The sequence below is a fragment of the Bombus terrestris genome, chromosome 6, assembly GCF_910591885.1.
Source record: "Bombus terrestris chromosome 6, iyBomTerr1.2, whole genome shotgun sequence".
Lineage (NCBI taxonomy): Eukaryota > Metazoa > Arthropoda > Insecta > Hymenoptera > Apidae > Bombus > Bombus terrestris.
In genome coordinates, this window is record NC_063274.1 from 12187854 (window position 1) to 12202901 (window position 15048).

At 36.0% G+C, this 15048-nt stretch overlaps 1 protein-coding gene across 1 annotated transcript in view; it reads left to right on the forward strand.

Annotated features, from left to right (window-relative positions):
- Positions 1-14073: 14073 nt before the first annotated feature.
- Positions 14074-15048, forward strand: part of LOC100645674 (semaphorin-2A) — a 557658-nt gene continuing 556683 nt past the window's right edge. The window contains exon 1 of the mRNA XM_012309545.2: positions 14074-14821. The gene's annotated coding sequence lies outside the window, so the exon portion shown is untranslated. The remainder of the gene's footprint in view (positions 14822-15048) is intronic.

Here is a 15048-nt window from a genome sequence, read left to right on the forward strand (position 1 = left end):
ATTTCTTCAAATTCTTGATCCTTTTTTCGTCGTTTTGGATCTCGTATTTTTCGCATTCCGTTTCATACTCTAATATCCAATCTGTGGCCTTTTGCGTTCCATTAAATTGTTTTATGGCAAAGTCCGTGCCTTCCCTCTCATGCATGTTTTGTTTCTGGAAGATCTCTAATAATGTTTCTATTTGAAGATTGGGCTTTCCTTGTGGGGATGATCTCCGATACTTCTAAATAAATATCTCAAAACAGGAAGTTTAAACTTGTATCGATGTATGACGCTGCTGTTGCATCATCCATCGTGACTGCAATGTTTCTGTAATGGCCTACCTTGGTTAAGCTGTTTGCGGCTTTCTTCACTATCGATAAACTGAATAACCGCGGATGATGATCTCTTGCTTGATATTCTGGGGGAAAGACATAACATACTTCATCTTCTGGTTTTCTTATGGATTCTATGCATTCTATTTTCTCCCCCCTTGCGTTCTCGTTCATGACAATACGTAGCTTTACTTCTAACGGCATGACATAGTGAAAATCGGTTTGTAAGATCGTAATCTGGGGATAATTCAGGGATCGATTCTGTAGTCTGAAAATCGAGTTTTTATTATGAAGTAAATAATAAAATACAAAAATAAACAACAATTAGTATGCGTCTATAACAATAAATAACAATAATTATCTAAACGGGAAATAACAAGTCTTTAGTGCAATGTTTACCTGAAAATCGAGAATCGATTTTCAACGTCCTGAGCTACCGATCTTTCTTCTTCAGTCTTTAAAATCTTAAATAACTATTCTGTAGCCTTGTCTGTCTCTAATGTAACTCTCTGTCCGTCCGTTCGGGAAAAATGTGCTTCTTAAAATGGTCGTTCGTAAAACAAAAGAAGATCGGTCTGCCCGTGAAACACAGCCTGTCGTGCTACCCATAAAGCAAAAAGAATCCCTATCCTACATGAACTCTAGGGAGTTTACACCTCCCCTCCTCGTGTTGACAATTACATCGCTAATTGTATTCTCTGTAAGGGGTCAGCTTACTCGAGTGGAAGAAATTCCCTTCAGATCTCCGATTACCGTTATCCACTTCATATATGGAGTTTGAAATCCTTCTTAGAATTTTGAAAGGTCCTTTCCTAATTTCTTCCAGCTTATTTCTATTCATTTTGTTTCCGTTGTGGGTGAAGACCATATCACCGATTTTAAATTCGTGTTCTCTTCTTTTTTTATCGTATTTTTCTTTGTTGATTTCGAAATTTCTTGTCGAGTTTTTGAATGCTTCTTCTCTGTCTCTTTTTAGGTTTATCTTATTTTCCATTATTTCCTTAGGGACGATTTCAATCATTTTTCCATACAGTAAATGATTTGGGGCAAATCCCGTTACACTGTGTCTGGTGTTATTGTATTCTTCTACGCTTTCTTCTGCGATTTTTGTCCAGTTTCTCTTATTTTTGTCTGAATTCATCTTACATCTGATCCTGTTCACTAATGTTTGATTTACCCTTTCGTTGAGTCCAGTGGAGGATGGGCAGTCTGTCGAAGTGAAAATTAATTTAATGTTCCTTTTTCTCGCATACTCCTGAATTTCTTTGGATGTCATTACTGGGTATAGGTCTGCAAGGAAAATTTTTATGGAATCTGTTTCTCCTGTCGAGTCTATAAGTTTTATGATATCTTCTGAGCGTTGTGTTTTCGATGTGGAGATAAAAACAGCCCTTGAAAAATGATCGATGAGTATGTGCATGTATTTCTTTGGTGAGTTGTTATTGGAAAAACCTCCGATCGTATCGAATGACAATATTTCAAACGGTTTCCTAGCTGGTCCTAGTTTCGACATAAACCCGATCGGTCTTCTCGTTCTGCTTTTATTCTTGATGCAGATTTCGCAATGTTTGCAGAATTTGTCGACAATTCGGTCCATCTTTTTGAAATAACAAAAGGGTCGGATTTTCTTCAGTATATGGTTTCTTCCAATGTGACCAAAGAAATCATAAACCTTCCTTATGATATATTCACCAAACTCTTGTGAGACGAATATACGTTGGCGTCCTTTAATATTTTTAAAAAAAATCTCTGATTTTTTTATAAGGTCTTTCGTATTTTTAATATTTTCTCTGTTTTCTTCTTGGTCTTGGATTATGTCTTGTTTTTTTATAATATTTGCTACTTTCAAAACATCTTCTTCATTCTTAAAGCTTTCTCAGACGGGGTTCCTGGATAGTGCGTCTGCCTCTATGTTGTGCTTTCCTGGAGCATAGTATATCAGGTCTCCTAAGATTTCATCGGTTCTTGCCTTGATTCTCATTAATTCCAATGGTTTATGATCTGAAAGGAAAGTGAAATATCTACTAATTAAACAATGTTGTCAGTATTGAATCGTCTCTTTAATAACAAGACATTCAAAGTGGATTGCTTTTCTCTTAGCCTCTGTTGGCTTCAATTTTCTCGAAAAGTACACAACAGGGTATAACATCCCGTTGTCTTGAGGTTGCCTTAAAACTGCTCCTAAGCCCTCTCCACTTGCTTCTGTGTAAATGAATACTTCTTTGTTATGGTCTTATATTGAAAGGATCGGGCTTGAACAGAGGTATTCTTTAATCTTTTGAAATGATTTTTCACATTCTTCATTCCAAATAAATTCTGTGTTTTTTCTTAATAATTTGTGTAGTGGTACCAAGAGTTTGAGATGAATTTATAATAAAAATTTATTTTTCCGAGTAATTGTCTCACATTCTTCTTATTTCTTGGACGTTCAAATTCACGTATCGCTTTTAGGTTATCTTTCCCTGGTCTCACACCATCTTTCTCTATAATGTGGCCTAGGTATTTTACTGAGTTCTCTGCGAATTTACATTTGGCCAGTTTTAATCGGAAGCCTTCTTTCCTTATTACCTTCATCAACTGCTCTATGTGTTTGATATGTTGACCAAACGTTTCAGAGAAGACTAGGATGTCGTCGATGTAGTTAATGCAAAATTCTGCTAATCCGTTCCTTCTAAAAGTATTTGCCAGCACCCGTTGGAAAATAGCAGGAGAGATTATTAGTCCGAACAGTAAACATTTCCGTTGCCAGTGTCCATTTTGTGTTATAAAGGCTGTCTTCTCTCGGTCCTCTTTTTTTTATTGGAATTGATCAAACGCTGAATCAATGTCAAACGTTGAGAAGAAATAGCAATATCCCGCTTTGACTGTGATATCTTCGATTCTTGGGAACGGTTGTAATTCCAGAACTACAATTTTGTTTATCTCTTGGAAATCAATACACAGTCTATCTCGACGATTCAATTTTTTTTTAGAAGCTAGTGTCATCGGTGCTGCAAATGGTGAACTGATCCCTCTGTGAGAGCCTGTTCTAGTAATTTCGTACTCTGGAATTCTATTACTTTCTGATCTGGAATGCTACATCTGTATGGTTTCTTTGATATGTATTTGTTTTCAGTTAGCTCAATGGAAGCCTCTTGATATTTCCTAGTTCCCATATCAAATTTGTGTTTGGCAAATATGTTTATATTTATATATATTTCTCTATATATTATAGAGAATTTATAGAGAATTTTTTATATTTTATAGAGAATTTCTCTATATTATATATTCTCTATTCTTTATATTTCTTTATAAGCTGGATTGTTTCTTTTTTTGTAGGTTATTTAGGTGTCCTAGGTTGTCCATATTCTTGTATTCTGTAACGTTTACCTTTCTTCTCTGATTATTTCTTCTTTCTTCTTTTCTATTAAATATTATTTCTTCTTTGTCGTCTACTTTCTGACTAACTCTCAAATTCTCATCTTGCTTCAACTTGAACTCTCTTATGGTGTCCAGCCCTAAGATCAGATCATATGTGAAGTTATCATTGCACACTACATAAACATTTATTTCTTTCTCTATTTTCTTAATTTTCATTCTAAGTTTTGCCCAGCTATTCATGAAGTCTTTCCCACTGATAGTGTTAAACATACTCCTGTCTTTTATTATATCTGCCTTTATTTGGTCAATGATTCTTTGGTTAATGTAGCTTGCATTGGCTCCAGTATCGTAGACGCCTTCAACCTCTTTCTGGTCGTTGATTCTAACTCGGAGCTTTATCAGTGATTCTTACTTCTCCAGGCGTTTTAGTTTTTTCCATTCTCATCTGGTGTTATTGCTTCTTTACTTTCTGTTGTGAATGCTTCTAATGAATTTACCGGCTTTTGGTTCCTCTGAGCATTTCTGTTTCTGTTTCTGTTTCTGCATACTTGTGTTGGGTGAAATCAGCCTGGGAAATGCAGTGCTTCACAAATCACACACAGTTGTTCCTTGGGTGGTGGCTCTGGCTTTCTGTCCAATCTTGCATTATTCTCTTGTGTTTTTCTTCCTTTCATCTGGTCTTCATATTGCCCCAAGAGTCTGATTAAGTCATTTGTTGATTGTACAGCTTCTTTATCAATTTCATCTTGAATGTGTATGGGTAATCCAATAACAATTAGATTTATCCTTGTCTCTTCGGAGGTCTTCCTCCTTGCTTCCAATATTAATCGTTCCTTTTCTATGGCATATTCAGTGAATGAACCTGAAATATATTTAAAGTTATAGGCATATTGGGCTGCCGACCAACCTTTATTGCTAAAAGCTTTTAGAAATGCTGCCTTCCAATTTTCCCAGTTGTATTCATGATCTTTCAGCAGATTTGTCTGGTACCATTCTGATGCTGTTTTTCCCAAATATTTCTTCAAATTCTTGATCCTTTTTTCGTCGTTTTGGATCTCGTATTTTTCGCATTCCGTTTCATACTCTAATATCCAATCTGTGGCCTTTTGCGTTCCATTAAATTGTTTTATGGCAAAGTCCGTGCCTTCCCTCTCATGCATGTTTTGTTTCTGGAAGATCTCTAATAATGTTTCTATTTGAAGATTGGGCTTTTCGGTTTCGGAATTTATTTATTTCGGAATTTATTTTTTTCGGGCTTTATTTTCCTTGTGGGGATGATCTCCGATACTTCTAAATAAATATCTCAAAACAGGAAGTTTAAACTTGTATCGATGTATGACGCTGCTGTTGCATCATCCATCGTGACTGCAATGTTTCTGTAATGGCCTACCTTGGTTAAGCTGTTTGCGGCTTTCTTCACTATCGATAAACTGAATAACCGCGGATGATGATCTCTTGCTTGATATTCTGGGGGAAAGACATAACATACTTCATCTTCTGGTTTTCTTATGGATTCTATGCATTCTATTTTCCCCCCCCTTGCGTTCTCGTTCATGACAATACGTAGCTTCACTTCTAACGGCATGACATAGTGAAAATCGGTTTGTAAGATCGTAATCTGGGGATAATTCAGGGATCGATTCTGTAGTCTGAAAATCGAGTTTTTATTATGAAGTAAATAATAAAATACAAAAATAAACAACAATTAGTATGCGTCTATAACAATAAATAACAATAATTATCTAAACGGGAAATAACAAGTCTTTAGTGCAATGTTTACCTGAAAATCGAGAATCGATTTTCAACGTCCTGAGCTACCGATCTTTCTTCTTCAGTCTTTAAAATCTTAAATAACTATTCTGTAGCCTTGTCTGTCTCTAATGTAACTCTCTGTCCGTCCGTTCGGGAAAAATGTGCTTCTTAAAATGGTCGTCCGTAAAACAAAAGAAGATCGGTCTGCCCGTGAAACACAGCCTGTCGTGCTACCCATAAAGCAAAAAGAATCCCTATCCTAGATGAACTCTAGGGAGATTACATATATATTAATACTTGCACGAACATTTGCAATGAATCTTTAAGCATTATAGTATTTTCTTAAAACAGACACAGGAAGTAAATATCATATACAATTAAAATATTTCTACCGACTACTTTACAATAATTAAAGACCTTTAATTTGCAGAATAATAAAAATAATTAATTATGCTTCTTTTTCTCAGTAAAGTGAATATTCCACTTGGAGAATGACGATGATTTGCTTTCTTGGTCTAATGATCGTCCACTCTATTAAGAGCACTGTGCTTCGTTAAAATTCTAGCAGAAAATTGCACCTAGGCATGGCAGACGTGAAAAACGAAGTGCCACGAGGTTGTACGGGGTGAAAGAGGAGTGACGTTGAACGTATAGACTCCGCGAAACTGCTTCAAGCAAGTAGAAAAGTAAGAGAAAATGGAAGAAGAAGAGGAGAACTGGGCCAGCGTGAATAAATTGCGCCTCCGGCAAGAAGAGCGTTGCTTGCGTACAGTTTGACTGGTCAGAGGTAACTGAGGATCTGTCGAGTTTGCAAGCTAATATTTGTAAAATACAACACACGAAAATATACTTTGATTCGATACGGTTCAGCTCCAATTTAGATGAAACTTCATGGGCTTGAATAATAGCCAAAAATATTAGACTCAGGTTACTCAGAGGCGATTATAAGTAGAGAAAAAAATCTTTTTCCACCCAAAATTTACATTTTTCATTTCAATAATTACAAGCCTGACATCTCATGGATTCTACGCCATGAACTGGTGTTGAATTGCTTGTTGATACGCCGTTTGCTAAATAAATTTCTTACATTCTAGTTATAACAGACAACCTTCCATTGTATACTACTGCCGACCACTTATCACCCCTCACACACCCACCAAATTATAGATTACAGGCAAGTAGCGTAGATTACATACATTATATATAAACAACGTGTGTAATTCATAAATGGTTTCATAAATGGTGCGAATATAAAAATTTGTTAGATATAAAATCATATAATACGTATCCGTACATGTTGAAGAACGTTAAGACAATAGAATGAGAGAGCGAAAGTAGAAAGTGGGCCAGCGTGAATAAATGGTACTTCTGATAAGAATGTCCGCCGTGCAAGAGATAAGAATTTACAAGCCATTCGAATTTTGATGCGCTGTGAATTAATTCCCATAAAGCTGCGCTAACGCCTTATACGTAACACTTTAAGACGCTTTATCATTTTGATACAAACATTGCTAACATTATTCCTGATTTTGTCGAATCATATAAAATAAATAAATACAAAATTACATTTTATAAATTATTCGTCTTCGTATTAAGATGTACTGAATATGTTGTTCTTCGTAAAACAAAGAGTTATTTCGGATTTACAGGGAAAATATAAAGTAGGAAACCAGATCATTGTGAAGAAGCTACGGTATCTGCAAGAAAAATTCAACTTATGTGCGGAACAACCGACCGAGATTCTGAACTACGTATCTAAGGAAACAGACGTAAGGAAATGTTTAGAAAAGCACGTACAACGGTAGCAAGGCATTTTCACGGATGATGGAAATGAAACATTTTATCGCATTTATTCCTTTCCATTGGAATCGCAAGTTATTCGCCTCTTGCAGCGGAATTCTTTCGAGAAATAATGATTGCGTTTCCTATCTCCTCTTACCACCCATTTGGAACCCTATTAAAATTTGAATTTCAAGCACGAAGAACAATCCTTTGTCCTTTGGGGCTGAAAGCATAGTCACCAGCAGATATTGCTCTTTGTCATTACTTCTAGAAATCACGCTCAATGCAATCTACATAGCTTCGTTATAACACCAATAGTGTCGACTGTTCAAGATTGAACTGCAAAAATACAATGACAATGTACAGGCGTATTTTCTGCATTGTCAAGATGTATTATCTGAATCGATATCAGGTTTGTGCTAAGAAATGATGTTCTTATTTCAGCTGATAAGACAAGTCATTCGTTCTAGCATTTAACAAAAGTAATTCTCAGATCAAGTATACCAGATTTTCAAAATACGTATTTGATAAAGTATTTATGAATATTTATGAATATAAGTATATTTTCCTTAATATTTCTTAACTCTTAATCCTTTTAAAGACCCAGTTAGCCAATATCTTTAACTCTTTTATCTTGAATTTTTCTAAAATCTTCTAGGCTATAAATGTAATCATAAATGCCTCAGAATATAGCGATCCTAAAGTGATATATAGATAGAGAAGCAGACAACCAGGGAGTATTTAGTATCGAAGACGACCGGTGTTCATAAAACAAAAGGTGATACAAAGCATAGTGAAACAACGGCGAAAAGCGAAAAGCGCGGTCGTGATGGCAGAGAAACGAAGATAAAAGGAGAAAGGCAGATAGCAAAGGACATGTAAGAAAGTGGGCCAGCGCGAATAGATTGCAAGTTCGGATAAGAAGAGCAGCCCGTGTGTATTCCGTCCGGTCAGAGACAAGCAAGGAGCTATTTTCCCTGGAACCACCAGCTATCCAGCTTCGCAACCACGACCAAGCACGAATAGGGTAACGTAACGGCACGAAAGCTGGCGCTAGCAAAATATACGAGCAGCTCGTGGCCCTTACCCACCCCTTCATCACGATGTTCGCAACGCTTGCATGCTAAGGGCCCGTGTGCTCGTGCCTCGTGCCACGGGAACGTGAGGAGAGTTCGCTGCACCGCGAAAGTCGCTGAGCGCCGTGCTGCGAGCTTTAACCCGTTTACCGTTAGGTACTACGTTCTTAAGCCGCTTACATCGCTCCGCCGGCCCTCTTAGAAAACCACCAGGGCTAGACGATACCGATTCGTCGACGGTCACGTGTAGATAGTGTTTTGCTCGACATTTCGGACCCGAGGATCCTACAAAGACGTTTGCGCCGTGTCGCGTCGCAAACTTTTTATCAGCCTGTACGAAAACCTCCACTGGTGCTTTTGCTTGTGTATTCACGTTCGTAGAATGCTGCAGGGATAGAAATGCTTTTTCCTCGAAACAGGGATAGAAAAACGTGACTGTGCAATGTTATGGTTGCCTTTTTAGCATAGTTCTTTTTATTAGACTTTCTATTTTATACACGTGTTATGTATATTCTTTAATTTGTTGGTAAATTGATTTTTATTAATGTACTAACGGAGTAGAGGATGAATGTTTTATTTAATCGTATATCCGAGCTTTTGGAAAGGCTATGTATAATTTTCATTATGTAATATTGCAACGAGAACGTCAAAGATCAGTGGCCAAGATACCTGCTAGCCAGTGTGTGATGATCGTAGGTACGTTAAACTGGTGAGAAAGAAAAAATTGCGACAAGCTAGAGCCGACATGGCAGCGATAATACCTACTTAGAGACGATTATTCTGACGAGACTGGCACGAGAACATGCATACGCCTAGTTGAACGTATGTAAGATACCGAAGTTAGTTGTGGGCGATATCAATTTTCACATGGTTACACGCAGAATGTCAGGAGACGGTAGCTGAACTTCTGGTTACAAATGCTAGTGTTATGAACCAACGCTCTAAAATGACATTGATCGTCGGGTTTAGATAGGTCTTACATTTCGTCATGCGGTTTTGCAGTAGTTTCACTGTAAGCAACGTAAACGAGAATTGTGAAGAATTTCTAAAACAAAATTTTTTTGAAGCTCTATTTGATTATCGTGTACTGAGTTTCTAAAATTTTGTTTTCTTGAGTCATTAACGTAAAAACCCATTTTCTTTATAACGGCAAAGTCACAAGGAGCGACAGTTGAAGTTTCAGGTTATTGCATTACGAGAATGTGGATCTCCGGAGAGTCGAACTTGTTTTCCAGTTATGCACTCTTGAGAGTAATACGGAATCAAGTTTATAAGACTTTGGGCAGAGCGCGTTTAACTCCTGTAGAGTGAACAGTCGAAATACAGCTCATATTTGATTAAGCACATTTCATCAAGCATATTTGATCGGTATAAAGGTTAATGTATATTTGTGAAAAAAATTACTAACGTTGTAATTCTTTTATCTTAATATTTTGTAATTAACTATTTTACAGGTACATACGTCAATAGGTACAAACGTTGATACAACGAGTGGAGCTTGAAATCAGGTATTGTGTTTTGTGTTGTTTTTTACAGGAGAAAGTGATTATTATACTAACATTGTCCTTTAATCTTATTCTTATATTCTATGCAACGATCTCCTTTAGTGTTCTAAATATGATTAAACTCATAATCGCGACGAAGTTGAAAGTTATGCTGCTCGTCATGCGGTCTTTGATAATTCTTGCTTTTGTTAGAAACCACGATGCAATCCTGGCGGCGGTATTGCAACTAAATTGAATTAATCTCTTACTTAGTAGCGACTTTAGACCGCCTAACAATTCGCTTATCAAGAACAGACGGTACTAGAGAGAGTAGCGATGACGACGACGTTCAGCGTCGACCTCGGCACGTCACAACGAATCTATTCGGTTGTTACAGCTGTCGAAACTATGAAATTCAATGCATCCAATTTGCATGCTAATCCAGACGTCGTAAACTAGGCATGTATAGACCGCGTGGATCCGTCTAAGTTGTAATTGAATGAAGACACCAACGTTGTCCAATGTAACCGAATAACTTGGTTAAGTCGCGTAGCTAACGACTTTAACAACCTATACACTGTGCAGATACGACACGTATTCGATATACAACTAGCGTGACAGAAAATTTTTAATTTATAGTGGCGTCAAAGATTTCCTCGGTCTTTTATGCCACGTACAACATCATCCCTAGTTATGAAGTATAAACAATTCGGGACAACTGGTAACGAAGGGCAAGCATGTTACGAGGAGGCTATGTTATGTTGATTATTCCAGCGAATTTTCTGCGTTTCTACCTTTGTTGCATGCATGCTCCTTTCCCATTGTTAGAAGTTGTTGTTTCCACATTTATTTAATTTTACTGCGCTTGAACAATTGTTTTATTGCGCATGTCTGTTAAGCGACCAATCACGGCCTAACGAATCAATATTTAATTACGTAAATCCGAGATGGAATAAATAAATCGGATGATCATTTGCCTATGGAGGTTCGTTTAGCGGATTCAATTAAAGTGCTTGTCCTTTCTGCGCCGATATTACCAGACATAGAATTAATGGAAATAATGGAGTATTATACAATATTAATGGAAATTTGTGATGTGTCCATTTTCCATGAATATTGCGAATTGTAAGAATAATTACGAAAAGCGTGTAAAGATTATACCGATAATAACTAGCTAATTATTTTTGAAATACTTCATATGTGAGTATTTCTAAAATTTGTTACCAATACTATTCGCAGAAAAGTATGTGGAAAGGTACAAATTGACCGTAGTCACGTAAATACATATCGATATCATTCCGTAATTTCCCTATATAAATGCGTACAGTGGAATACCCAAAAAGGCCATCGACTCGTAATAGTAAATTTTCAAGTAACAGAGAATTTATTTCCAAATTGTTGGCAAAGCTATCACCGCTGTGTTGCTAGATATTTGGCATTTTCGATCAATTCGGTACCCCAGAGATCGCGGAAAAATGAGGGATCGATAGCAGCCGCGAGAGTGCATGCGAGCCGTGATCAACGAGTTAACAATTGCGACGATTCATCTATCACGCCATACTCTTATTATAGCTACGTTACCACGATAAAGCTCATCCTAGCAGGCAGGTTAACCCAGGTCATGGTATACCGGCTGAATTCCATTTAATGTTAAACCGATGGCAGAGGGAAAACGTAACTAGACACGAGGCCGAGCGAGATAACTGACTGAATTATGTTTTTCAGTACACAACGGCACGCTGGCCGATAAGCAATCGTAAGAATTACAATAGCACCTAATAAATAAATTTAGATAACAGACGATATTTCAACGCGTCTGCGTTCTATCGCCATGATTCGTGGAGCAAAAATATCCCTTTCTCCCCAAAATAGATCTCTCTATTCCTTTCGTTTCTCCACTCTATGACGAAAATAAATAAATAAATAATTCCTGCTGTGTAAAATATTCCAGCGATTTCGCGGCCGTCGCGAAACGCAGACACAACTATGCGCCGTCTGGAAGCAGAATGCATTACCGAATGTTTCGGAGGCTTCGTAGAATATTCGAAATTGTTTGCAATCCTTTCTTTCGTTGCCTGCTGGAATATTTGAAGAATCAAGTCGTTTGATTCCTACTTAAATTCGAATGTAATTTGTGTAAAAGGTGAATGTAATCATTCAGTTTTACTATTATTACGTTTTGCATTATTAGAATACCTTTTTCATTGAAATGCATAACAATGTCATACAATTTTTAGAGTGCGTTTTAGTCTTTTATGTAGCAATTAAAGTAACTAGGAATTTTTCTATACTTCTATTTCCTCCTTTTATATGTTCTAATTTTCTTCTATCACAATTTTACATTCATTCATAAACTGTACGAATATTTCCTGCAGTTTATAGAATTCTTTTATTCCCATATATTTACCGAAAGTTTAACGCCCGATGTATGTTTCACCGAAGAATATATTAATGTGTAATTGTGACACAATTAAAATAGTACAATCTATGTGCAATCTTGCGTGTGTATTCCTTTGTATTCTAGGAAATGCAGCGATTTCAGGGAATAAGGAAAGAAATACGTGTCACGTAATGATGTAAAACCTAATGGTCAATCACAGAGCGAGCCATTACCATTCGCGTAGCTCATTTTTTACGAGGCTGTCAGGTTGGCGTACGACGCTAGGCACTTGCTAGTTAAATTATTTCGGATTTATGTCGGTTAGAGCTATAGTTCTTTTTACCGAATGCTTCGACAATTGCAAGTTCGGGGAATGCCTTGACGATAGAAGAAATGAAAATGTCAAGTGGGATCTACAGAAAGACATTTAAAGTGAAAAATTGAAGAGAAACGCCAAAATGGGGAAGAGACGAGCAGATATACAGGAAAAGTTTAGAGAAATGGACAGATATTCAAACATAAAAAATGTACGAAGAATTGAAGCAAAATTACGTTGCTTTTTCAATTATGTTTATGAACAACTATTTATTATATAGAATTATTGGTTATAAAATATGAAACAGACATTGTTGGGTACAAATTGAACGATAATTCAGTATTTATACAGATCGATATGGTATGAAGATTATCGTAGATTTATTCTTGAATAACATATATGCATAAATATGAAATTCATGGAATTTTAAAAAAACAGTAGAAGTAATACAGTTGAGCCATAATATATGGTTGAGTGAAAGTGAATTAAAGAATGAGGCGGAACTTTTATTGCCGCATTTGGCATTTTATTTATTCACTCATATTTAATTAATTTTCATTGCTCGTATTTAATGGTATATATTGTAACGATATGTTTAAAACTGTTTTCCAATGCTATATATTTTTCGATTGAGATATAAAATGAATAGGCATATCCATTGAAACCCCGAGTAATGTACGAAACGGTTCAGATAATACTTATTACGAGGTAACTTGCTGGAATTAATATTTAATGTCTCGTTATTTCATTGAATATTTTGTTTAATACATCAGTTCAGCGTATTAACAATTCATACGCACGTAGTCACAATTCCTATGTAAAATGTACGTTAAACGCATAATTTGTATGCACTAGAGTAAAATACAATAACGAGATGTTTAAAAGCGTAAAATTCAATGACAACAATTAAATATCGTTGAAAATGGCCACTCAAGTATATTAAGTATAGACAAGTAATTGTCATTACATATTGTATATCATACTAAAAGAAATAATGATTGAATGTTTCCTGATTAAAAGCAATGATATGATGATTTTCACATTCTACTTGTAAATTTAGATTTTTTACAATAACTAACTTTGATGTTTTCGAACAACATAACCTACAAACGTCATACCAGCTAACAATACGGACATATATATTAATTAAACGCGTAATGTGATTACAGATCTAGTGTTTAGATTACAACATAATTAAACTTAACTTATGTTGATATTTGTAATGTTTCGCGATTATATCACGCCTGTAATTCTTCTATATCACTCATTCACTATCCTTCTTTACTGTTATCTCCTTATTATTTTTTTACTTTTGTTTTACTTTTACGATACTACAACTTCACAACGCAATTTCACTGTCACACTTTGTAACACGATTTCAAATTCCGATTTCATTGTTATGTTTATGATATTGATTAATACTTAATTATATAATACGATACAGCTTAATCCCACGCACACGATTGCCATATTTGACAATTACGTTGTATCATTAGACGTATCGAGATATCGAGATCCTCGACTCCCACCCGTTATGTGAAGCTTTCCTTTACGGTTTGTTTATGTCGCATGCGCACTATTTGCCTCAAGAGCAGCAGACGCTTGGTGACTCTTCCAGTCGTCGGGAAGCGTGCGGATGTTTTACATCTCTTGTGACTTGTTCGTGAAATTTGCTTCGAAACGAATATCAACAGTATCGAATTGCGTATGTTATCGGTGTCGTGTTGATTTCTAGCCATCGTTTACCGGGAGGAAAGTGTGTCGTCGTTCGTATCCTGCGAAGTTTTCGGCAAATCAAACAACTCTCGTTTTGGCGCGAATACCGCGGATAACCTCACAATCGAACGCCAATTGTTTCGGGGCTGGTGAATTGAAAAGACGCTGAAATACGTGAAATGTGTTATTCTCGTACGAATGTGATCGAAAATGTGGCGAAATATTTGATTAATGCATTACGAATGTAGAGGTATCACTTTTACATGTGTTTCCATTTAATACGGTTAATAATTGATAATATAATAAAAGTGCGAAGATTGACAATTTCTATGTAGATTGAAAAGTTATCGGTTTTAAATAATCGAAATAGATATTAATGGAATAATTCGTATATAGTAGTTTTTCGGTGTGAATGATGTATTATTAATTTATGAAAAATAGGTCATTATATCGGACCACGAGGATATTTGTTACATTAGCTAGAGAAACTCGTTAACTCGAATTCAATAATATCCAGAAACGTGTGTGAATTGATGAAACTTTGCATGTAATGCCAAACTACGGCGGAAACTTTAGAGATTAGTACAACGTGAAAGGATTACAAGGATCGTTGTGTTGGAGCACTGTTCAACGCGTCAGTGGTAAGTCGTATTATGTTAAAATATCTATTTATTTAATTAGAGAAACGTATAAAATTATTTGTCGTGTATCATGCTAGTTTAGTATATGTAACAAGATATATCGAAGATTTCCGTTTGTATGTAATTCCATTGACTTGTATCACGTTTTGTGTTTACGTTTTCTGTTTACGTTTTCTTTTGTGCATCAGCAGGTTTTTAAGCACAAACGATTGTAATAAAGCACTTTA